We start from the raw sequence: 27,227 nt of genomic DNA, 5'->3' as shown, positions 1-27,227 counted from the left end.
TACAAACGACGCCAAAACCTACCAAATTACGTCTGATTGACCTCAACCTTTGCACACAAGTCACATTCGACGTTACGGACCTTCTTCAACTTCTGGAATCAGAATCCAACCCCAATATCAAAAAGTTCACTCCCGGTCAAACTTTCCAAATTTCAACTTTTGCCATTTCGAGCCAAATTCAACCACGGACCTCCAAATTACAATTAAGACGTGCTCCTAAGTCCAAAATCACCCAACAGAGCTAACAGAACCATCAAAATTCCAATCCGAGGTCAAATGCTAAAAAGTAAAACTTAGTCAACTCTCCCAATTTAAATCTTCAATAATAAAATTCTTTCTTCCAATTCGATTCCGAATAGTCTGAAAGTCAAAATCGATGATTCACACAAGTTAAAATACATCATACGGAGCTATTCATGCCCTCAAACAACCAAACAAAGTGTAAATGATCAAAACGACCAGTCGGGTCGTTACATAAGAGGACCCATAAGGAACTTTAGCCAAGGGGCAACCGATTAGGATGAAAAGAGATTAATATATTCCGGGACATCCACCACATATGTCGCATCTTTCCTTTTTTCGAAGGACCAGCCTCATCGTGAGAAGGAACATAAGAGGATGGTACCTAAGCTGCGGGAGAATGGTTACCACTAGTGAAACTAGAATGATAGTCTTCATAATTGTAACCACCAAATCCTGGACCAAATAAATCTTCAGTTAATTCTGATACTAGTTCATCAACTACATCATCTGATACCACCACAACGGTATCCTCAGGCTCATCAACCAAATGAGATAGAGTCTTGGAAGGGTTGACTCGGGGACTGCTCCGATCACCTTCTGATTTAACTTGTTTTCTACTGGAATGGGGCCTCTTCTTAAAAGGACTAATATCTTATTTTTCTTCCTCCTCGAAGGCAAAGGTCTCTTTGTTCTTCCTCTTCGATGAGTACAAGCTCAAAATACACTCCTGAGCTACATTGATATCAAGTCTGGTGGCTGGAGCGGAAGGAACGATTCAATGAACTCCAAATCCTACACACATGCATGATAAGGGTTATAAAACAAAAAGGCACCAAAATACACATGGTATAGAAAATAAATACCGTGGATCTTCAATTTCCACCCATATTTTTTTGAAAACTTCTATGTTCTTTGCTCCGTGGGATCATAAGACAATATCAAAGCAACTGAATCATGAAAACTTGGGACCTCAGCAAAAACTTTTGTGGTTGCTGCAAAAATAAATTATAAACAAGTATATGAATTTTCTAGTTACAACGAAAGCAATTTAAGGACAGTTAATGAAACTTACACTTGTAATTCCATTTCTGAAGAAATGGAAGATTTTTATGTCCTACCAATTCTCGGGTAGGAACAACTACGAACCTGCTTTACCACCCTCTGACATGATTGTCCTCGGGATTAACGATAACTCTTTTGCTTTTTTACGTGAAAGTAAATATACCGACTCGAAAGATTTTGGGAGAATAATAGTAGAGAAGATAACAAAGAGTGAAGTTTGTCGAAACTAAATTTGACAAAAAGTGGAGGCATGCCACTGCCCTCCAAATTATAGGACATATTTGACCAAGACACATGTTGAAATGTCGGCAAAACTCAATGATCACCGGGTCTATTGCAGGTTTAAACCCGAGAGTAAATGATTAGGTGTACACAAACGAATAATCATCACTGTGGCTAGTTATTTTTTCATCTTCACGGAGAGCTTCAAATGGAAAGCTGGATCTTTAATGGAAATCTTTACGAACCTGAGGGAGATGTCCATGTTTAATAAGATATGAGAATTGTCAGCTGGTTCATTACGCCCATCCTTCTGACTATTGTTTTAATCAACCCAGCACAATCAGCGGCAAATGTAAATTCTTAGGGTATGAATTTAGAGACTAAAGATTCAGCCAAAGTTTCTATGGTATCTTTTGCTTTCGTTTTACCTTTAAAAGAAGCTTTGGAGGTGGTAGAAGATTTAGAAGAACTTCCTTTAGCAGAAGAAGAGCCACCTATTATCGTCATGGAGCCGAGGTTGCAAAGTCTTCCTCCTCTTCTCCTAGATCTAACTGGAGCCGCTACGTTAGAAAGTTCGTCAACTATGATAGCACGACGAGGAGATACAACAGGCTTAGAAGCAGATGTTTTGGAGGCCATTACAAGAATGAAGAAGGTGGTTGAAAGCAAAGAACAAAAAAAGTAAAAAAGATTTTTAAGAATAAGGAAAAGGCAAAATACGGTACAATAAGGTTTTGAGGGTTTGTGATTTCGTATTTATTGAAAAGAGTTACGTCATCAAAAACCGTCACTAAAGGACTGCCACTTCGAAGATACGGAGTTGTCAGTGCCTAGAAAACCGCGGCAGATTTTAGATTCAATCATATTAAGCCATGTGTTTCGAGCATTAAATAAAGAAGCACTACAACAAAAAAGGGGCTTTAGCGGCAATAAAAAAAGGCATTGGCGGAAATAACAATTGCCGCTATACCATTTACCGGCCATTGATGTTTAGCCGCTGATATCATGGTCGGCAAAACCTTTAGCGGTATTTCTCACAAAAGCTGGTAAAGGTCTGACTTATTGCCGGTAAATATCATTTGCTTTAACGGCAATTGTTTGCGGCAATTATAATAGCTGCTAAATACAATCTAAAACGGCTACTAATGCTCTTTTTATGTCCATTTTTATAGCCGCTAAATTCAAAATATTTATCGCTAAAGGTCCATACCTTTAGCAGTAATTATTTTGTGGCAATTAGAATGGTTATAGTATTCCTTCTGAAAATGAATTAGTATGCCCTTTAGGCATCCATTTTAATGGCTGGTAAATTCATTTAAATTATCGCTAAAAATCATATTTAATAACAATTATAATGGCTACAATATCCAATGTGGAAACATCATAATTTGCCCTTTTATCGTCTATTTTTTTAACTAGTATATTATGTTAAATTGTCACTAAGTCACAAGCTATGTCATGGGTGGCTTTCCAACCATGCCCCATGACCCCTTGGACGCGCCCTGTGGCGTCCTGGCCAGCCTCCCAACGCCCGTCTCTACGGTCGGCCCCGTGGTCTCGGCAGCTTCAAGTGACAAGCGCGCATGTGCCTCTGTCTCTCCAACGATAGCCATCGTCAGCGCCCAGCCACAGGCAGATGCCAACAGCGCCGCGCGCGTAGACAATGCCGCGCGCGCAGACCCTGATGCTAAAGACAAAGTTGGTGCCAACGGACTTGTTGCTGCTTTGTAGAAGACTAAGTCCTTTTCATTATAAATATAGAGTAGTTTTGCTGTATTTTCATTAAGTGTGATTTTTCAGCTTTCATAGGTCTAGTCATGTAACTTTGGTTTATTTTTTTTAAGCATTATTAAGGGGGACCAAGCAATCAAAAATTTCAAGCAAGCAAATAATTCTTTGTACTGGTGTCTCTCCCCCCCGACACCGTCTTGTTTTCTGTAATAGCTTTCATTCAATGCAATCAAGCTTTCTTTCATTCTCAATTCTCTTTTCTGCTCTCTTTCAATTGCTCATGAAATTGGTTTTCCCCTACGGTACTGACAATCTAGTCTAGCGTATGGAGGGGACCTCAGTTGGCGGACAACAACCGTACTGACATCGGTTGCTTAGCCTTACGTCACCCTTCCAAGGAACTTCAGGAAGGCACCGCGTAACAGTTGGTATCAGAGCCTAGGCTCGACATCGGACGAGGGATTACATTGCAATTACCACCATTTCTGACCATGGTGAATAATGGGGATCGCATCGCGACCCTTGAGGGAACGGTTGACGCATTACGGCCCATCGTAGAAATGGTGCCCGATCTAAAGACCAGCCTAGTGCAAAGGTTGGACGACCTGGACCGCAGACTCATCCAGATTACGTGCGGGAATTCTCCACGCTCATGCTGAACATCCGTGACATGGGGGACAAAGACAAACTCTTCACCTTCCTGGAAGGGTTGAAACCTTATGCCCGGATGGAGTTGCAGAGACAAAGGGTAGATGCGTTGCCTAAGGCAATCCAAGCAGCAGAGTGCCTTGGGGATTACCAAGTGGAAGCCCGGAAGGATAGGCCTCAACAGCCTGTCCGAGGAGGATACAAAGGGGGCCAACCAAACACTGGTGGCCCTAGCAGAAGTGGAGGAGACTGGAGTGCACCCAAATCCAAGGCTCCCTCTTCCGGCAGTACTAGTGCTGCATCTAACAACAATGATCGAGGGAGGAAGCCCCCCTCAGGATATCGTCTTTGCGGCGGACCACATTGGAATAATGAATGCCCACATGCACAGATGAATGCCCATCAAGCTTTTGAGGATGGGAGGGATGACGACGCCGATGATGCGGACCAGACCGAGCCAGTAGGTGCATTCAATGCATTTGTTGGCTCCATTTCTGAGCCCTTAGCGGGAACCAGTGCCGGTATCCGCAAAAAGAAGGACCCCTGTCCAATTGCCAGGAAAGGAAATAAGAAGGCGAATTTGAGGACTCCTCCTCATCAAGAGAGGACCTTAATGTTCATTGACATGAAGGTAAATGGCAAGCCCATTCGGGCAATGATAGACACGGGTGCCACCCACAACTACTTAGCCTCGACTCAGGTGGAGCATCTTGGACTAGTTGTAGGAAAGGGCAAAGGTCGTGTGAAGGCTATCAACTCACCACCTCAACCAGTGGGTGGAATAGCCAAAGAAGTACCAGTAAAGCTTGGCCCTTATGAAGGAAAGTTCAACCTACGCGTAGTGATCATAGATGACTTTGAGTTAATAGTGGGGTTGGAATTCCTAAGACAGACCAATACCATGCCCGCACCGTATGCAGACATGCTACTGATGATGGGAGCAAATAGGGCCAAGCCCTGCATTATTCCGTGCATTCCCATGAAGATGGCAGCCGAGAACATCTCGGCCTTGCAGTTGAAGAAGAGGGTAAAAAGACATGAACCCACGTTCCTGGCTACCCTCTGCATAGAAGATATAGAACGCTCTTCGGGTCCCATTCCTGCACCCGTGAAGGAGTTGCGTCTGGAATTTGAAGACATCATGCCATAAGACATGCCAAAGCGCCTTCTGCCTAGGCGAACTATGGACCATGAGATTGAGTTGGTGCCGGGTGCGAAGCCACCTGCCCGGGCGCCGTACAGAATGTCACAACCCGAACTCTCCGAGCTTCGGAGACAATTGACGGAAATGCTAGACACAGGGATCATCATGCCCTCCAAGGCCCCATACGGGTCCCCTGTGCTATTCCAAAAGAAACATGATAGTAGTTTACGACTCTGTGTGGATTACCAGGCTCTAAACAAAATCACTGTGAAAAACAAGTATCCTATTCCGCTAATGGCAGAATTGTTTGATAGACTGGGTGGTGCGACGGTATTCACCAAAATAGACCTGAGGACAGGTTATTGGCAAGTTCGTATTGCAGATGGTGATGAGCACAAGATGACCTGTGTGACAAGATATGGGTCGTACGACTTCCTGGTTATGCCCTTTGGCTTGACTAACGCGCTAGCCACATTTTGCACCTTGACAACCAAGTCTTCCGAGAATACATTGATGAATTCGTCGTGGTTTATTTGGATGACATTGTGGTATATAGCCAGACACTGGAAGAACACCTAGAGCATTTGCGGAAGGTCCTAGCCCGTTTGCGGGAGCACGAATTATATGCGAAGCTATCTAAGTGCTCCTTTGCTCAGAAACAAATTGACTTCCACGGACATGTCATCGAGGAAGGGAGGATCAAGATGGACTAGCCGAAGATTCAGGCCATTACAGAATGGCCGCCTCCTAAGGATATACATGCCTTGAGGTCGTTCCTTGGTCTATGCAACTTCTATCGGTGTTTTGTGAAAAGTTACTCCCTCATTGCAGTGCCGCTGACAGAACTTCTCAAGAAGGCCACCCCGTGGGATTGGGGCCCCAAGCGGGCAGAGGCCTTCGACGCATTGAAGATGGCTATGTCTAGTAGCCCAGTCTTAGCCCTCCCTGACTTGGCCAAGCCATTCGAAGTGCAAACGGATGCCTCGGACTATGCACTTGGTGGAGTATTGCTACAAGAAGGGCATCCCGTAGCGTACGAGAGCCGGAAACTGAAGGATACAGAGCGGCGCTATGCCGCCCATGAGAAAGAATTATTGGTTGTCGTTCATTGCATACGCCTTTGGAGGCATTATCTACTGGGAGCCCCATTCGTGGTCAAGACAGACAACACAGCCGTTAGCCATTTCATGACCCAGCCAAAGCTGAATGGTCGACAGGCTAGGTGGCAGGAACTCCTAGCGGAATTTCACTTCAACCTGGAGTACCGAAGTGGAAAGACCAATCATGTTGCTGATGCACTCAGTCGGAGAGCTGATCTAGCATCGATGTGTGTACTCGCCGCCCTAAAGGGAAGCGAAGTAACCACCACCATAAAAGACCAGATACAGGATCTACTCATCAAGGATCCTGCTGCATAGTATTTGGTTGATTTGGTAGGACAGGGCAAGACTCGCCAGTTCTACACCGAAGATGGTTTCCTGAAGGTGAAAGGGAACCGACTTTATGTTCCTAAAGGAGGAGATCTGCGACGGGATCTTCTTGCAGAATGCCACGATACTTTGTGGGCCGGTCACCCCGGTGAGGAACGCACCATGGCATTACTTCGCCGTGCATATTATTGGCCTCAAATGGTCGATGACGTCGCTCAGTATGTGAAGAGTCTTCTAGTATGCCAGAAAGATAAGTCAGGCCGCTTGACATAGGCAGGGCTCTTAGAACCACTAGCTGTCCCAAAAGACCTTGGGAAAGCGTTTCCCTGGACTTCATCACCGGATTGCCCAAGGTCGGAGATCTCACAACTATCTTGGTTGTGGTGGATCGATTTTCCAAGTATGCTACCTTTATAGCAGCCCCACAATATATATCAGCAGAAGATACAGCTTGACTATTCTTCTCTCATGTCGACAAATATTGGGCCTTACCTAAAGACATTGTTAGTGATCGAGACTCACGCTTCACTAGCAATTTTTGGACCTAACTCTTTAAGTGCCTCGGGTCAAAATTGAGTCATAGCTCAAGTTTTCATCCGCAATCTGATGGCCAGACGGAGCGATTCAATGGCATGCTAGAGGAATATCTCCGGCACTTTGTGACCGGATCGCAGAAGAATTGGGTGAAGCTTCTGGATGCTGCTCAACTGTGTTTCAATTCACAAAAGAACTCAAGTACCAACAAAAGCGCTTTTGAAATTGTTATCGGACAGCAACCGCTACTCCCACACACAGTGAACGCACCAAACATGTCAAAATCTCCTCGGGCTGCTAGCTTCTCAAAAGAATGGAAGCAAAATTTAGAGATAGTGCGGAGCTATCTTGTCAAAGCCCAAATCAGAATCGCCGCTTTGTTGAATACCAGGTGGGAGACAAAGTAATGGTCAAAATCCCAAAGCGGTACTTATTTGCAGGTTTCCATGACCCTCGCCTATTGCAAAAATATATTGGACCCTTGTCCATTGAAAGGCGCATTGGAAAAGTTGCATACCGGGTGGATACCCCAGCTTGGTGGAAAATCCATCCTGTTTTCCATGTCAGTCTCCTGAAACCTTTTCGGAAAGATATGGAGGACCCTTCACGAAGCCAACTCACAATACCAAGTATTCGAGGCCCCAATTCAACCGGGAAAAGGCGTGCTGAAGCTATTCTTGATGATCGAGTGATTCACGCCTCAAGAAAAGATCACCAGGAGTTCTTGGTGAAATGGCAGGGTTGTGATGCAGAGGAGAATACTTGGGAGAGGGGAACAAACCTCAAAGCTTACAAGAGCCTGATTGATGATTACCTTGCAATGAAGGCGCCGAGGATGTCGCCAACTCAGGTGGGGGAGAATGTCATGGGCGGCTTTCCAACCATGACCCATGACCCCTTGGACGCGCCCCGTGACGTCCTGGCCAGCCTCCCAACGCCCGTCGCCATGGTCGGCCCCGTGGTCTCGGCAGCTCCAAGTGACAAGCGCGCACGTGCCTCTGTCGTCCCACCGATAGCCATCGCCAGCGCCCAGCCACAGGCAGATGCCAACAGCGCCGCGCGCGTAGACAATGCCGCGCGCGCAGACCCTGATGCTAAAGACAAAGTTGCTGCCAACGGACTTATTGCTGCTTTGTAGAAGACTAAGTCCTCTTCATTGTAAATATAGAGTAGTTTTACTGCATTTTCTTTAAGTGTGATTTTCCAGCTTTCATAGGTCTAGTCATGTAACTTTGATTTATTTTTTTAAGCATTATTAAGGGGGACCAAGCAATCAAAACTTTCAAGCAAGCAAACAATTCTCTGTACTGGTGTCTCTCCCCCCCGACACTGTCTTTGTTTTCTGTAATAGCTTTCATTCAATGCAATCAAGCTTTCTTTCATTCTCAATTCTCTTTTCTGCTCTCTTTCAATTGCTCATGACATTGGTTTTCCCGTACGGCACTGCCAATCTAGTCTAGCGTACGGAGGGGATCTCAGTTGGCGGACAACAACCGTACTGACATCGGTTGCTTAGCCTTACGTTGCCCTTCCAAGGAAATTCAGGAAGGCGCCGCGTAACAGCTATAACGATAATAGTTTAGCCACTATTAATAATAGCTACTACATTCATTCAAAAAATGATCCAAATAATAAAATATAATAATATTGATTTATAAAAACATAATGTATCTCATTAAATCTTAACAAACAAAAGGAAGTACTAATCCAAAATAGTAATATCACAGTAACTTAAATAGTTATTGTCATTGTATAACTAATCCTAACAAATAATAGTCTTCAAATAATTTCTGCAATGCTTCATCATTTGGAAATCTTTCATCTGCTAAATTATTGATCATCAGATTGTATGGCCTGAAATAACAAAATAACTATATCAATAGATGAAATATAATAGTCTTCAACTTGGATGTTTATCGAGCAAATATTGCCCCAAGCTAAAGTTATTTTACTGTAGAATGACAGTTTTATTTTTTCTATAGAATAAGACGTAACAAATCCGACTGAAACAAATCAAACTGCAATTGTGAAAATAAGAAGTAAATCAGAGGAATTTGCAAGATATCAAGCAAATTTGTAAGAAGCATAGAAGAGTCTTTTCTTTTGATGGTTTTATAAGCAAACAAAAGTCATTAAGATCTTATTGTACATTGAGTATTCACGAGTAAAACAAAGACAGCGGCAAAAGCAAGTTGCAGCATAGATTGCTCTTATCCAGCCAATCAACCAAAATTTCTGCAGGTGCTTGGATAACTAATGTATGGCTAGTTAGCATCAAAGATAACTAATGTATCATCTTGTAAAGCTAACGGTTTTCTCTTAACAATTTTAAAGCCATACATGGTACAATGAAAGGTGAAAAGGGCTAGGAACAACGACGATAACTTTCTGGTACACATAGCTGCTGCTACAAGAAGAAAACATTGAAGATATTTTTGGAAATCTCATATATAGTAAGCACAAAGAAATACATCGGTTACAAAGATTTTCATACAGAAAACAGTGACAATGATGCATAGCCTTCTTGAGAAGCCGTGAATAGTGAAAATGATGCATAACACTTAGGACTCCTAAAAGAAATTGGCCCAATCCATAAAGTAACACATCATAGACTAAATCATTCTAGTACGAGATGTCAAGTTTTGATCCCACAAGGAAGGCATAACAGGAAATGTCTTCCTGATCATTTCCCTAATATATAGCATTCAAACTACCAAAATAACTGAACATTAATCCATTGCATTAAACCAATTCAGATATAAATCATTAAATATACTTTAGGGGTAATTTTTGCAACAACTAAATGTTGAAAACAGAGGTCCTACATGGAATATTGATGGACGTGAGTTGAAAACAGAAGGTGTTACCTGAAGCTGCATTACATGTGCTAGACAAATCTGGAAACTTTTTTAATGTAGCAGATGTTCGAACTAATGAGAAAAGGCAAGTTGAATGTCACGACCCAAAATTCTAACCTGTTATGATGGCGCCTATCGATGGTACTAGGCAAGCCGATTTTTCAAAATACTTCAAATGTTTCACAAAATAAACCAAAAAGCTTAATATGATAGAATTTTCATAAAAGTAGGAGTTAAACTCAAAATACAACACGAAAAAATAACTCCAAATATCGGGGTGTCACCAAATTATGAGCATCTAAACAACCAGTCTACAAGAGACTGTGTCTAAATGCCAATACAGAAAAGAAAGATAACAAGAAAGGAGAGACAAGTACTGCGAACGTCGACAGCTACCTCATGAACCTCTGATACTCAACACATAAGAGATCAACGTCCTCCGTGACCGGGTACACCTGGATCTGCACATAAAGTGCAGGGTGTAGCATGAGTACAACCAACTCAGTAAGTAACAAAATTAAATAAGGAACTGAAAAGTAGTGACGAGCTGTACAATTACCGTTCACTTCAAAAATTTCAGCAATGAAAGTAGACATGATTCAATTTCGGCAATATAAGTTAAGTCAGTTATACATTTACTAAGTTCAGATAAACCGGACACAATATTTTCCAGAAGTTCAAAACAATGACATAATTCAGCTAAGTGCAGCAACAAAGGAAACAAATGCAACCTCTCAGGGTATCAATCACTCAAGCTCTCAATAGCTCAAACACTCGGCACTCAGCCCTCAATAATCACACTCAATAGGTACCTGCGCTCACTGGGGGTGTACAGATTCCGGAAGGGCTCCTTCAGCCCATGCGCTATATTGCTGCGGCATGCAGCCCAGTCCCATAATATATAAATATCTGTAAGGCTCGTTGCGATGTGTAACCCGATTCATATATATGCAACCCTAAGGCTCGTTGCGACATGCAACCCGATCGATATACATACAGCCCTCGGGCTCGTTGCGGTGTGCAACCTGATCCATATACATACAGCCCTCAGGCTTGTTGCGACGTGCAACCCGATCCATATACATACCTATAGCTCACAGCTCGGCACTCAGGCCCTAACTCAGTCACCAACCTCTCCAGTCTCTCGGGCTCTCAGAAATCATAAAGATCAGCCCAAACAAAAATAACATAGTGTATCAACAATAATCAAGAAGAGACTGAGATATGATACGCAAGTAAAACCATGACTGAGTACAAGATATCAATTAGCAAATAATTCAACAAGTACACAACCTATGTGGGTCCCAACAATACCATCACATAGCCTAAGCATGATTTCTAACATGATTTGCAGTCAAATTTCTATAACACAGAGAGAGCATATAGCTAACAACAAGTTATTCAACTTTACAGTTCCACGTAATGGACCAAGTCCCAATTCCTACAGTGCACGCCCACACGCCCGTCACCTAGCATGTGCGTCACCTCCAGATCAATCACATAATGCATAATCCGTGGTTTCATACCCTCAGATCCAGATTTAAAACTGTTACTTACCTCAAACCGCGCAAAACTATACTCCAAGGTGCCTTTGCCTCTCGAATCGGTCTCCAAACGTCCCGAATCTAGCTACAAGCAATACAATACAATTAATATAGGCTAAAGGAATCAATTCCATAAGAAAAATACGAAATTATAAGCCAAAATCCGAAATTGGCTCAAACCGGCCCCCGGACCCACGTCTCAAAACATAACAAAAGTCACAAAACCCAAAAGTCCATTCACTCATGAGTCTAACCATACCAAATTTAACAAAATGCGACACCATTTGGTCATCCAGAACCCCAAAATTCTCTCTCTAATTCTCTAGCCCTAAACCCCCAAATTTCACCTCAAAAACTCACCAACAAGGTGTAAAATCAGTAGGGAAACACCATTATTGAAGATAAATGAACTCAAGAAGCTTACCTCAGTAATCGCTTCAAAATCCCTTTGAAAATCCTCCAAAATCCGAGTTCAAAATAGTAAAAATGGTGAAAAATCTCGAAACCTCACTTATATAGGTTTTGCCCAGGCCTTCCGCACCTACGGAACTGCTCCTGCGCAAAAATATCCGCACCTGCGGAACCCATTAAAAACACTAGGCTCGCACTTGCGCTCCACGTCCCACACCTGCGGAGTCACTCCTGCGGCCCTTCGTCTGCTTCTGCGGAAATGCCCAAACTTTCCCTTTTCGCATCTGCGGTCCATCCTCTCATCTGTGGACTCGCAGATGCATAGCCTTTCTCACACCAAGTTTGTCATGCCCCAATCTCGGGGAGCGCGACCGGAGCTCAACCGAGTGAACCCGATCGAGCAAGCCTATTAGACCATCCCTACCCGACTCATTCAAGATCCGAAAAGAGGACGCGTTACCATCTGCTAAATAGGGGAGAGATCAGATATACATGCATAAATGTTGCTATTCCATTTTTCATTATATACATTATGCCATAGTTAAGTTTCCAAAGTACAACTCGATCCAACGACCACCCCAATATACATATATGACCCACATAAACATCTACGGAGCCTCTAATGATACAGACATGACAATGTCGGTAACAAGGCCCCGGCTATACCTCAAAATGTGAAAACTTATACAAAAGAAGAACTACATAACCCAAGGAAGAAATGGGGCTCACCAAGACTGCTGTGATGAGTGTGGGGGAGAGCACCACTATCTGCGATCAGCGCTATCTGCGATGGAACCACCTACATCCATTCAAAGATGTAGCGCCCCCGGAAAAATGGACGTTAGTACTGTCGAATAGTACTAGTATGTAAGGAAAACACCAATCTTAGTAGAATGAACATTGAAACAAAGAGAAGGCAGTCATGATAATCAATAAGTGCTTCACAGAAATACAAACAACACCAAGTAAGGATCGCATACTCACAATGCCACCGTGTTTTTACACGCGGTCCGGTATCGGCCCGACTGGATAAGCCATCTCAGGTGAGACATATCCATATCCACAATGTAAATCAATAATTCCAACACAAATGCCACCATGTGTACAACATGGCGTCCGATCTCGGCCCGTTCGGCTAAGCCATCTCACTTGAGACATAACCTCTTTCAATTGTTCACTCAATTCACATTTCTTTCCCATCTTTCGTTACATGGCACAAACAGCCTCATTTATTAAGTAGTTCTTGGCACTTGGGAACATTTTACAATTCATGTCTTTCCCTTTTTATTCGTTCAAATAACCTCATAATTCATGTCAATAAGTACCATCATATAAGGCATTGCACACATAAGGGAAGGAGCTTGGAAAATCATAATTACGTTCTCAAATAGCATGATGACATGGTAACCATCTAAAACAATTAGGGAACATAAATCGTTCAATCCAACACACTAAGGCAAACAATTCTAGTATGATCAAGTTGGAACTAACACCAATTATTCGGACACAGTCAAAATCTATCCTAAGGTCCCAAATTAGACCAATGGAATTCTGTCTGCTATATTTAAAACTAATAAATACGGGCTTCTGAATTGATCTCATCTTTTAAGAATTTTCATTTTTCTTTGTTGATTAATAACCTTATCATTAAATCCCACGTTCAACCCCCTAAATAGGAAGAGGTCTAGGAGTTCGATTCTAAAAAGAAGAGAGTTAGCCATACATACCTCAATTGCGCTTCTTTAGACTCTATAATTATCTGGAACCCTTAGCAACCTCAATCTATTTTAGCAATATACAAATTGAACCCAGAATTAGGAAAACGTTCATGGTTTTAGCTCACTTTTTCCCCACACTCTTTATCACACATGCATGCAAGATAAACCACCCTCATACCCATTAAGTATCACACTAGTACCCCATTATAGCTATGTTTAAAATTAAGAGCTGGGATGATGAAGTCTTACCTTTTTGGATGAAGAATTTGGTGCTCTACTTGAATATTTCCAAAGCTTTAAGTGATGATTGAAGATCAATTTGACGAAAACTTGGGCCCTCCCTCTTGAACCCTCTCTCTCTCACTCTAGAAATATCAGAAAATGAGCTCAAATTAGACTAAAGGGGTGTTTTAATGGAATGAGGGTCGGGTTTTAAATTAAGAAAAAGGGTGCCCCGACAGAGGTCTGCGGTCGCATATCTGACCGCATAATGGTTATGCGGTCGGCAAAGTGACCGCAGAAATGGCCCTTAGGGGCCTAAACTTTCGACCCAGATATGCGACCAGTATGCGGTCCGCATACTTATTCTGCGGTCGCATAATGCACCGCAGAACTCCCTCCGCAGAAACCCAAGAGTAATTATGCAACCAATATACGGTCGCATAATCGACCGCAAAACTAACCTCAAATTGGCCAAATTTTCTACTTCACTCTGCGGCCATTATGCGGTCCGCAGAGTGATTATGCGTCCGCATAATGGGCCACAGAAACGCGTTCTTCTATGAAACATTTTCCTCTAAGTCCGTAGGGTACTGTTCAATCCAAAAATTCCGAATCGCGGCGAGCTTAGAATTTCTACTATAATAACGCAAGAATCTATCTTGGCACCACAAAACCCCGAGTTTTTGGTTAAAATTTGTACAGGGCCTTACATCCTTCCCCCACTTAAGATCATTCGTCCTCGAATGAGGATCAAGGTTCACTTAACACAGCTTCAGTTATACAACATACCATCAGCCCCAAATTTGCCTAACTTCCTAACTTCCTGAAAATTTTGCCAGAGTTTCCTTTGTATTTAGGCCTATCCACCTGCTAGAGAGCCCCCGAAACACACCTTAGCAACATATATAGAATTAAATGACACAACAGAATGCAAAATAACACCAACCGAAGCCTCATGGGTGACATATAACTAGAACAGAGTGTCTTTATATAAGCCGAACAGGTAATACAAAAATTTAGGGGGGACAACTTTATAGAGCTATTACATGGCTATTCAAACAAATGAGGGTACTTCTTTTTCATTTCATTCTCGGCTTCCCAAGTAGCTTCTTCGACTTGTTGGTTTCGCCATAATACCTTTACGGATGCAATTTGTTTGTTCCTCAATTTTTGGACCTGTCTATCAAGGATAGCAACCAGAATCTCTTCATATGACAATTCTTCACTAACCTCGACGGTCTCAATCGGCACAATAGTGAACGGATCTCCAACCACATGGAATACCGGGTGCACTAATGACATCTCAGGTGGTAGCTCAAGCTCGTACACCACCTGACCTATCCTTCGAATGATTATGTATGACCCGACATACCTCGCACTTAATTTCCCTTTCTTTCCAAACCGCATGATCCCCTTTTTGGGAGATACCTTCAAGAACACCCAATCGTTTTCCTTGAACTCTAAGTCTCTGCGACGAATATCCAAATAGGATTTTTGACGACTCTGAGCAGTTTTCAATCGCTCTTTTATGATCTTAACCTTTTCCATAGCCTGATGCACAAGGTCTGGTCCTATTAGTTCAGCTTCTCCAACCTCGAACCACCCAATCAACGATCTGCATCTTCTACCATACAAGGCCTCAAACGGCGCGATCTAAATATTGGCATGGAAGCTGTTCCTATAAGCAAATTCTATGAGCGGCAAATGATCATCCCAGCTACCCTTCAAGTCAAGCACACAAGCACGCAACATGTCCTTAAGTGTCTGAATAGTCCGCTCTACTTGCCCGTCAGTCTGTGGATGGAAAGCCGTGCTAATATTTACCTGCATACCCAAACCTTGCTGAAATTTCTTCCAGAAATTAGTTGTGAATTGGGCCCCTCGATCGGAAATGATGGAAACTGGAGTGCCGTGAAGCCTGACTATCTCCTTGATATACAATTTAGCATACTATTCCGCAGTGTCGGTGGTTTTAACTGGAAAAAAGTGAGCTAATTTCGTGAGTCGATCCACGATCACCCAAATTGAGTCAAACTTACGCGGAGTGCATGGTAACCCTACTACAAAATCCATATTGATCATTTCCCATTTCCACATTGGAATTTCTATACTCTATGATAACCCACCGGGCCTTTGATGCTCGGTCTTCACCTGTTGATAGTTTGAACATTTTGCCACAAAGTATGCCACACCCCTCTTCATGTCATTCCACCAGTAAACTTCCTTGAGGTCATGATACATTTTCGTAGAACCTGGGTGCACGGAATATCTAGAAGTATGAGCTTCTGCCATGATTCTTTCTCGAAGACCATCTACGTTTGAACCACATAACAACCCTTGGTACCGTAATGTACCATCATCCATGCCAAGAGAAAAAGCCATAGTCTTATGTTTATGAATCCCTTCCTTCAGCTGCACCAACACTGGATCATTGTATTGCTTCTCCTTGACCTCCGTCACAAGCGATGATTCTGCCCTATTCCGCACAATCACTCCCCCTTCATTAGAGTCCGCAAGACGAACTCCCAAACTGGCCAATTGGTGAACCTCCTGGGCCAAGGGCCTTTGACATGCCTCTAAGTGAGCCAAACTACCCATAGATTTCCGACTAAGAGCATCCGCCACCACATTAGCTTTCTTCGGATGATACAAAAATGTCGATGTCATAATCTTTGAGGAATTCAAGCCACCTTCTCTGCCTTAAGTTCAATTCCTTCTGCTTGAAAATGTATTGAAGACACTTATGGTCCGTGAATACATCTACATGGACTCCATACAAATGATGACGCCAAATTCTTAATGCAAAAACCACTGCCGCAAGTTCTAAGTCATGAGTTGGATAATTCTTTTCATGATTCATAAGTTGCCTTGAAGCATATGCTATAACCTTACCATGTTGCATTAATACACACCCAAGACCGATCCTTGAAGCATCGCAATACACCACAAACCCCTCGGTACCCTCTGGCAGGGTCAATACCGGCGCCGAAGTCAATCTTGATTTCAATTCTTGGAAGCTCCTTTCACAAGCATCGGACCACTGAAACATAACCGCCTTCTGCGTCAATTTAGTCAATGGAGAGGCAAGTGTGGAGAACCCCTCCACAAACCTCCTATAATACCCGGCCAAACCCAAGAAACTGCGAATCTCTGTTGGAGTAGTAGGTCTTGGCCAATCCTTCACCGCCGCAAGCTTTTGAGGATCAACCTTAATTCCTTCTTCGGAGACGACATGACCCAGGAATGTAACAGATTCAAGCCAAAAGTCACATTTCGATAACTTTGCATACAATTGGTGGTGATGAAGAGTCTGCAGAACTGTCTTGAGGTGGTCTGCATTATCCTCTCGACTTCGTGAATATACAGGGATGTCGTCAATAAATACTATCACAAAGGAGTCAAGAAACGGCTTGAAGACCTGATTCATAAGATCCATGAAAGCTGCCGGGGCATTTGTTAGCCCGAAAGACATTACCAAAAATTCAAAGTGCCTATACCAGGTTCTGAAAGCTGTTTTCAGAATATCCTGCTCCCTTACCTTCAATTGATGGTACCCGTAACGCAAATCAATTTTAGAGAAGAAATTAGCACCTTGCAATTGATCAAACAAATCATCTATCATTGGCAATGGGTATTTATTTTTGATTGTGACCTTGTTGAGCTGCCGGTAGTCAATACACATTTGCAGCGATCCATCTTTCTTTTTGACAAAGAGAACCGGTGCGCCCCAAGGAGACACACTCGGTTGGATGAAACCTTTCTCTAGCAAATCCCTTAGTTGTTCCTTTAGCTCTTTTAATTCTGCTGGCGCCATTCTATAAGGTGGAATAGATATAGGCTGCGTGACTGCCATCACATCAATCCCAAAATCAATCTCCCTGTCTGGAGGAATTCCAAGGAGCTCATCCGGAAAGACATTTGGGAATTCATTCACAATTGGTACAAATTCAAGGGTAGGCACCTCAGGAGTGGTGTCCGTAACTCGGACCAAATGATAAATATACCCCTTCCTGATCATCTTTGTGGCCTTAAGGTAAGAAATAAACCTACCTTTTGGCATAAAATTATTCCCCTCCCACTCAACAGTTGGCTCGTTAGGAAACTCAAGCCTCATAATTCTGGTTCGGCAGTCGAGTTTGGCAAAATATGAATAGAGCCAGTCCATTCCCATTATTACATCAAAATCAATCATCCCCAGCTCAATGAGATCAGCCATGGTATCCCGACCACACACCGTGACAACACAATCTCTATAAACCCGCGCGGCCGTAATAGACTCGCCAACCAGAGTAGATACAGAGAACGGCTCATGAAGCTGTTCCGGTTCTATCCCGAAGCTCGTAGCAACATAAGGAGTAACATAGGACAAAGAAGATCCAGGATCAATAAGGGCATACACATTATGAGATTGAACAGTCAATATACCTGTGACGACATCTGGGGAAACCTCTGCACTATGTCGACCACTCATAGCATAGAATCGGCTAGGTCCTCCCGAACTCTGTGCACCACCCCTAGCTGTACCATGTCCTGCGGTTGCTGAAGAGCCTCGAGCTGGAGGGTATGCTGAAGATGTGGCAGTTGTAGGACTGGTTGACTGCGTTGTGCCCCTGCCTGCACCTTGATGGGATGCACGACACTCTCTCTGAATATGGCCTCTCATTCCGCATCCGTAACATACTGGCATGTCCAGGTAGCAGACTCCCGAATGTATCCTCCCACACTTAGGGCATGGGGCCCTCTGCTGCTGCTGGAATCTCCCTCCTGATCGGCCCTGATGGTGGGACCCACTGCTGCCCTGACCGGGCCTAAAGCAACTCCCCTGCTGCTAACCGTGCCCTGATGGCAGGGCACTAGCTGAAGACTGAGCATAAGACTGGGATGGCCCTGATGATCCTCCCCGAAAAGCTGATCTCCCACCTCCGAACGAATCCCCAAGGTTGCCTGCTGATCGGGCCCTACTACTACCATCTCGTTCCATCCTGAGCTTTAATTTTTGAGCCTCTGTAGCTTGGGAAAATGCCTCCATCTTTCCATAGTTCATGTCATAATTTAGAGCAGCTGTGGCAGCCTCATTAATAACCAAAGGGCTAAGGCCCTGCACAAATCGATGCACCCTAGCCTCTATAGTCAGCATCATATGAACAATATACTTTGACAGGCACACGAACTCCATGTGATACTTCCACACACTGTTACTGTCCTATTTAAGGGTCTCAAACTCCACAGCATGGGCTGCCTTAGTCTCGGCAGGCAAGAAATGGTCTATAAAGGCATCCGTGAACTCACTCCATCTCCCCTCCTCACGGGAATCCTCCCACATCTCAAACCAGGAATATGCCACCCCTTTCAAATGATAGGAGGCCAACTCTACTCCCCCTGTCTCAGTAGTATGCATAACTCGGAGAGTCTTATGCATCTCATCAATGAAATCCTGAGGATCTGCCCCGGGATCAGTACCTGTGAACACTGGAGGGTCTAACTGAAGGAACCTGTTTACCCTAGAACCGGAAGAATCTCCTTGCAAGCTAAATGAGGTGGGTGAAACATTTGACCTCTGAGCCTGGGAAGCTACTAACTGAGTTAGCATCTAAATATCTCCCCTAAGATCCCCATCATAAATACCGGGACCGAGAGCTGGGGCTGAAGGTGGAATAGGTATATCGGCAGGAGGGATTGTGGCACCCTCCGCGGGTGTAGGAACTGGGGTAGTCTGTTCTGGAGTAGACGAATCAGGTAGTGTGATAGTAGAGGGATTACCCTCACCCGCATTATTAAGTAGGGGATCAACAACCACTCCTAGGGTGGCATTGGCTTCTTGGCCAATTCTCGCTCTTTTCTTAGGTGCCATTTACTGAAAGTTAGAACAATGCACGAGTTAGAGGAGAACACCCTCACATTCCGCTCCATCGCACGATACAGAACAACAATGAAGGGTATTATTCCTAAATGTCCAATTAGCCCCCTAATTATAGATGTGGTCAACAACACATCGATAAGAAGGGCTCTACTAGACACGGCTCCGAGACATCCTAGGACACTTTAAAACCTTAGGCTCTGATACCAAATTTGTCACGCCCCAACCTCGGGGAGCACGACCGACGCTCAACCGAGTGAACCCGGTCGAGCAAGCCTATTAGACCATCCCTACTCGACTCATTCATGATCCGAAAAGAGGACGCGTTACCATCTGCTAAATAGGGGAGAGATCAGATATACATGCATAAACGTTACTATTCCATTTTTTATTATATACATTATGCCATAGTTAAGTTTCCAAAGTACAACTCGATCCAACGACCACCCCAATATACATATATGACCCACATAAACATCTACGGAGCCTCTAAGGATACAAAAGAGTAACATGGCAATGCCGTCAACAAGGCCCTAACTATACCTCAATATGTGAAAACTTATATAAAAGATGGAGTACATGACCCCTGGAAGAAATGGGGCTCACCAAAACTGCTGTGAGGAGAGAAAGAGAGCACTACTATTTGCGATCGGCACTATCTGCGATGGAACCACCTACATTCATTCAAAGATGTAGCGCCCCCGGCAAAAGGGACGTTAGTACTGTCGAATAGTACTAGTATGTAAGGCAAACACTAATCTTAGTAGAATGAACAATGAAACAAAGAGAAGGCAGTCATAATAATCAATAAGTGCTTCACAGAAATACAAACGACACCAAGTAAGGATCGCATAGTTTCCGATTCAATCTTTCCATCTTCTTAGGTTAATAATCATTAGTGCCAAATGCCACAACTCACAATGCCACCGTATTTTTACACGCGGTCCGGTATCGGCCCGACTGGATAAGCCATCTCAGGTGAGACATATCCATATCCACAATGTAAATCAATAATTCCAACACAAATGCCACCATGTGTACAGCATGACGTCCGATCTCGACCCGATCGGCTAAGCCATCTCACTTGAGACATAACTTCTTTCAATTGTTCACTCAATTCACATTTCTTTCTCATCTTTCGTTACATGGCACAAACAGTCTTATTTATTAAGTAGTTCTTGACACTTGAGAATATTTTATAATTCAAGTCTTTCCCTTTTTATTCGTTCAAATAACCTCATAATTTATGTCGATAAGTACCATCACATAAGGCATTGCATTCATAAGGGAGTGAGCTTGGAAAATCATAATTACGTTCTCAAATAGCATGATGACATGGTAACCATCTAAAATAATTAGGGAACATAAATCATTCAATCCAACACACTAAGGCAAACAATTCTAGTATGATCAAGTTAGAACTTACACCAATTATTCGGACACCAGAAGTTCGATTCTAAGAAGAAGAGAGTTAGCCATACATATCTCAATTGCGCTTCTTTAGACTCTACAATTATCCGGAACCCTTAGCAATCTCAATCTATTTTAGCAATATATAAATTGAACCCAGAATTAGGAAATCGTTCATGGTTCTAGCTCACTTTTTTCCCACACTCTTTATCACACATGTATGCAAGATAAATCACCCCCATACCCATGAAGTATCACACTAGTACCCTATTATAGCTATGTTTGAAATTAAGAGTTGGGGTGATGAAGTCTTATCTTTTTGGATGAAGAATTTGGTGCTCTACTTGAATATTTCCAAAGCTTTAAGTGATGATTGAAGATCAATTTGATGAAAACTTGGGCCCTCCCTCTTGAACCCTCTCTCTCTCACTCTAGAAATATCAAAAAATGAGCTCAAAATAGACTAAAGGGGTATTTTAACGGAATGGGGGTCTGGTTTTAAATTAAGAAAAAGGGTACCCCGACACAGTTCTGCGATCGCATATGCGACCGCATAATGGTTATGCGGTCTGCAAAGTGACCGCAGAAATGGCCCTCAAGGGCCTAAATTTTCGGCCCAGATATGCGACCAGTATGCGGTCCGCATACTTATTCTGCGGTCGTATAATGCACCGTAGAACTCCCTCCGTAGAAACCCAATAGGAATTTTGCGATAAATATGCGGTCCGCATAGTGATTATGCGGTCGCATAATCGACTGCAAAACTAACCTCAAATTGGCCAAACTTTCTGCTTCACTTTGCGGCCATTATGCGGTCCGTAGAGTGATTATGCAGCCGCATAATGGGCCGCAGAAATATGTTCTTCTGCGAAACATTTTCCTCTATGTCTGTAGGGTACTGTTCAATCCAAAAAGTCCGAACCGCGACAAGCTTAGAATTTCTACTATAATAACGCAGGAATCTATCTTGGCACCACGAAACCCTGAGTTTTTGGTTAACATTTGTACGGGGCCTTACATGCGCCCCCTGCCCTTCCTAGCCTTTTCCGCATCTGCGGCCTCCTCTTCGCTTCTGCGGGTCCGCACCTGTGGTTTCCCACTCGCGCGATCACACCAGTAGGAACAACACTTCAGTTATCCTTCAACATCAAACTTTCATCCGTTAACCACCCGAAATCAACCTGAGGCCCCCGGGACCTCAACCAAGTGTACCAACAAGTCTTATAACCCAGTACGCACTTAGTCGAACCCTCAAATCACCCAAAATAACATAAAAATACGGATTACATCAGGATTCAAGCCTAGTGAACTTTTAAACATCCAAATTTCACAAACGACGCCGAAGCCTATCAAACCACGTTTAATTGACCTCAAATTTTGCACACAAGTCATATTCAACATTACGGACCTACTCTAACTTTCGGAATCAGAATCCGACCCCGATATCAAAAAGTTCACTTCCAGTCAAAATCTCCAAAAATTTGACTTTCGCCATTTCAAGCCTTAATCAACTACAGACCTCAAATTCACAGTCCGGACATGCTCCTAAGTCCAAAATCAACCAACGGAGCTAACGGAACTCCATTCCGGAGTCGTCTTCACACAGTTCTGACTACGGTCAAAATCTTAAGACTTAAGCTTTCATTTTAGGGATTACGTATCCCAAAATACTCTGAGACCAAAAATAAGACCCCCGGTAAGTCACATAAGCAGAAACAGATACGAAAAAAGCAGAAAATAGGGGATCGAGCTATTACTCTCAAAACGACATGCAGGGTCGTTACATCGAAGCGGAAAATATAGATTTAAGAGAATGTAAAATGATTAAACCAATTTTATCGTGAGTAAATTATTGTACAACAAAGAACAAAGTTTTGTATATACTCGTTTATCTCATTCTTCTATTCTATCTATTCTCAGTTATTCGATACTACTTTTTTTTCCCCCAAATTTCACTTTGAATAGATACTTTTAGTGTTTAAATATAAGTAAAAGATTATTCTGAGCCTTTCAGACCTTCATGGGGACAAACTAACCAATTGAAAAATATTTTGCGAACTTTTTAGCCGCTAAAACTCCTCTTTGTAATAAGGTAAAAACTAGTAATAAGCCTAATAATTTACTAAATCACCAACTAACAATAGAGTAAAAATATTATATATATCATACTCAGGCAAAAAGTTTGAACATGGTTGAATTTATATCTCGACTACCAGCATTCAACTAAAACATCAATATGTATCAACGACACTTAGAAAATTTCTGAAAAATTATAAAAATAACAGTAGCCTTAGAAAATAGAGGAACCAATTCAAAAATAATAGAGTAATAGAGGAGGAATCAATTCAATCAATCGGCTATCAATCTAACAACAACCAGATATCACAAACGACTTAGTAAACACAGAAAAAGCTATACTTTCGCTAATCCCGAAAGGCCATATTTGGATGTCAAAAATCAAAAATCAAAAATCAAAGATTGGTACCTGGTATGAAGAATGTTTTGCTGATTAAGACAAGAAATTGAAGGAGATGAATGCTTTCAGCAATAATTCTTGAAACCTACACGAAAACAGAAGTTGAAGATGAATGAGATGGAGAAGATTGACAATGAAGATTGAGAATAATTGAGCAGCATCAACCCAAAATTATATGTAACTCGATTGAGAACGACCTGGGATGGCCGGAGACCGTGGCAGGATGGAGGCTTTTGCAGCGATACAGTTAACGCGTAGGTTTTCCTAGCGTCGTTCTTCTGTATCGTTTCCTAGCGTCGTTCTTCGTTCTAATTACAGGGTTTTTCCTATTGTTTTTCTAATTGGAGGGAATGTAATTTCTTATCCCAAAACATTGGAGGGAAAGATTTTATTTTCTTTGTATGGAGGGAAAGTTAAAATAATAAAAAATTTAATTCAATTAGTGATTTTTAGTGGCAATTTTCTTTTATTGTCATTAAAAGGATATCTTTTACTGGCTAATGGTCATGTGCCGCTAATATTTCAGCTTAAATAATTTATTAGCGACAATTACCTTATTGCCGCTAAATAATTGCTGCCAAAAGCCTTTTTTGTAGTAGTGGAGGCATATGTCACTTCACTTTTGCAGCACGTCATAAAAATTTCGGAATGAGGCGACAAATATTCCCGCCATAAATAAACTTACAATTACTGAATATTTTGTTGAGATTATTCATGGGCGGACTATCTGTATTAGTAGAAAATAAAGTTGCCATGTGGATCAATTAACGGGTGATATATGTCAGCAACATTATAAAGCAACTGAAAGATGATGTGTAAATTACGTTCGAAGCACATTAATACAATGGCTATTAGACCCGAGAATGATCATGGAAAAATAGCATCAGATTTGGTACACAAGATTATTCATTCTTACGAAGATAGAGAGAATCATTTAATCCCTAATTACGCGAAATTTGCCGTATTTACGCCATCAATTACGCGTTATTTATGTAATGTTTATGAATGCAATAAATGACAGTAACAGGCAGGAGCTGAATAAGGCAATCATTTACTGGTAGAGATGCTATTTAAACCCATATTCACTTATTCTCTCAATCACATCATAGAATCTCATTATTCTATTTCTGACAATTCAACATTGTGCTTACACGAAAGAAAGGCTATTGACATCAATAAGATTTCTCTTTTCTTTTATCTCTCAATTACTTTGTTCAATTATTGTCTTTTTTATACTATTTATATTTGAAAAAGTAAATTAAATCGGTTGTTAGTGTCCCAAAATATAAAATTAATTTCTTTGACCATAAAAATTATTTTTACGGTTAAACAGTAAGGTATTCATTGATTAAAAAATAAAAGTGGTGGTGTTAAAACAAGCAGCCTATTTCAAAATTCAAATGTTAAAAAAATACGCGTTTTGATAGATTGCATAACTAGACTAATATATTCTATAATGAACGTATCAAAAGTTTATTCTTGAAAATGGAATGCCACGCCTAGTTCCGTTGTGTATAGAACCTCCTTGAATTTCCTGCTTTAATTTAAATTCTGCACTATTAGCAAAAAGAAAAAGTATAGTACTCTTTTTTCCATCCGAAAGATACTTATTTGAACATAAGAAATTTTTTTCTTTTTTTCAAAAAAATTTTACTTTTTTTCGAAATCAGCGTTTGTTCTTAAAATTTTCAATTTTCACTTGAAGATACATTTTTGAAATTTTCGAAAATTTGAAAAATTCCAAAAAATTATTTTTCAAATTTTTTTACACAAATCACTCACAAAACTTCAAAAACAACCCAAAATTATATTCATCTCCCAACACAACTCTAAATTTCAAATACCATTTTCACTTGAAAATTGTTTTCCCCTGTTTTAGAATTTTACAATTTTTATGTCCAAACGCACACTTAGTTAGTCAATGTAACTTACCACTCTGTCCCTAAAGCTATTGAACGACACTCTTGGAAGAGAGAATACCGTAGTTGTGATAGTTAATGGCATAGAAACGAAAACTTACTTGGTTAAATATGAAATGCTCTTGTTAATTGTTATATCATTCCCAGTACCTAGGTTGGGCATATGGTGCAATTCATCAGTAGTAAATTCGTACGTAATAATAACAATAGTCTTCCTTCCTCCCCCTCTGTTTTTCTCTTTAAAAAATTCCCTCTTCTTTTTTAAGTATTTTGTTCGGATGAGCCCAAATCTGTTCAAAATGTGATGCGAAAGTTTGTATGCGAAAGAAGGAGCAAGGGAATAAGGGACACATGAGAGACGCATTAGGTGAGTGGTCTCTCCCACTGCAAATATTGCAAGTTGCAACATCAACTAGGAAAGCATATTTGTCAATGCTGCAGCAGGTCAAATACTCTTTTCCCTTGCTTCGATAAGGATTTGTTGCTTCTCTTTCCCATCTTGTTAATTACACACATATCCACTATTAAAGAATACATTTGTCTATTGTGTAAAGGTTTTCATACTGTCCTATATCACTCTGTCCAGTGGTCTATGACACCATAAGTTAATCGTAGATTCATAGACTTGCATTGCAAAATACATACCACTCATTTTGGTTTCTTCTAACGAAACTGTAGAGTCACGCATTTAGATGATGTTATTCTTGACATTCTTTCGCTACGTTACCGGCTCATTTCCCTCTCCCACCAGACCAAGTTGAGAGAGAAAGGAAATTCTCTGTTTTCTTTTCTATTTTGTTGCTTCTAAAAAGAAGCAAAAAGTAGTAACAAGGTAATCACTTGAAAAGGGCTGCAAAAAATATTGACCATCAGCACTGCGGACCATTGCTAAAAGTAGATATCAGTAGGATACTACCCTTCATGTTAAAGACTTAAAAAGTTAGAAATCTCCCCTCGTCACCCTCCAAAAGGTGTGTCTCGTGGCATGTATCAAGAAAGAGGTGAATCACAGACTTGCTACTTCAGTTTATTAATTGCCTCCTTCCTTGACTCACATTACATTATCACAGTTAGTTTGTCCCACATGTTAGTGTTTTTGTATGATATTGGACAATCCAAATTTTGGGAGATAACTCTTAGAGTTGAGTTAGATTCAATATCATTGTTTTAGCATGGTATTAGAGTTAAACTCATTGCTCTACTTTTACACAATATTTAGCCCCTTATTATATTGTCCATGCTTTAAATGTCTAATTTTTTAGGACGTGCCCGGGAAGTTAGATCTCATTGTCTAGCTCCTTAATTATATGGTATGGGAAAAGCCTAACTTATGGGCTAACTTTTGAAAAAACCTGATCAACTCTATAGCTAATTTTAGGATTTGAATTATACCGAATATCTATTTTTCTCTCAAGGAATTCAAACTTCCCTACAACATCCAAATTAAAATCAGAAATGTGATGTCTTTTGTAGCCGGGAAATCCCATTCTCCAAGTAAAGCGCTACCTATTAAAGACGATTCAATCCTAGGACATAAACTCGAGACCTCTAGTTATGATGGAGAGTACTTACCATCCCAACGTAACCTTTGGTGGTAGGTATTTTGTGTTAAATAAATAACTAAAGTGGATAGGTACCTTCTTTTCAGTCTCTCGAGAATTAACTAGGAACAAGAGATTCAGAATCAACCAGTATTTAAGTTAATTAAGGAATATGTATATAGAATACGCTTTTCCTTGGGATATTTAGCCTTAAGCATATCCCAAAAGGTAAGATCCCTTAAAAGGTTCCAAAGAAT

The sequence above is a fragment of the Nicotiana tabacum genome, chromosome 13 (genome assembly GCF_000715075.1).
Source record: "Nicotiana tabacum cultivar K326 chromosome 13, ASM71507v2, whole genome shotgun sequence".
NCBI classification, from domain to species: domain Eukaryota; kingdom Viridiplantae; phylum Streptophyta; class Magnoliopsida; order Solanales; family Solanaceae; genus Nicotiana; species Nicotiana tabacum.
Note: the sequence above shows the minus strand (reverse complement) of the source record.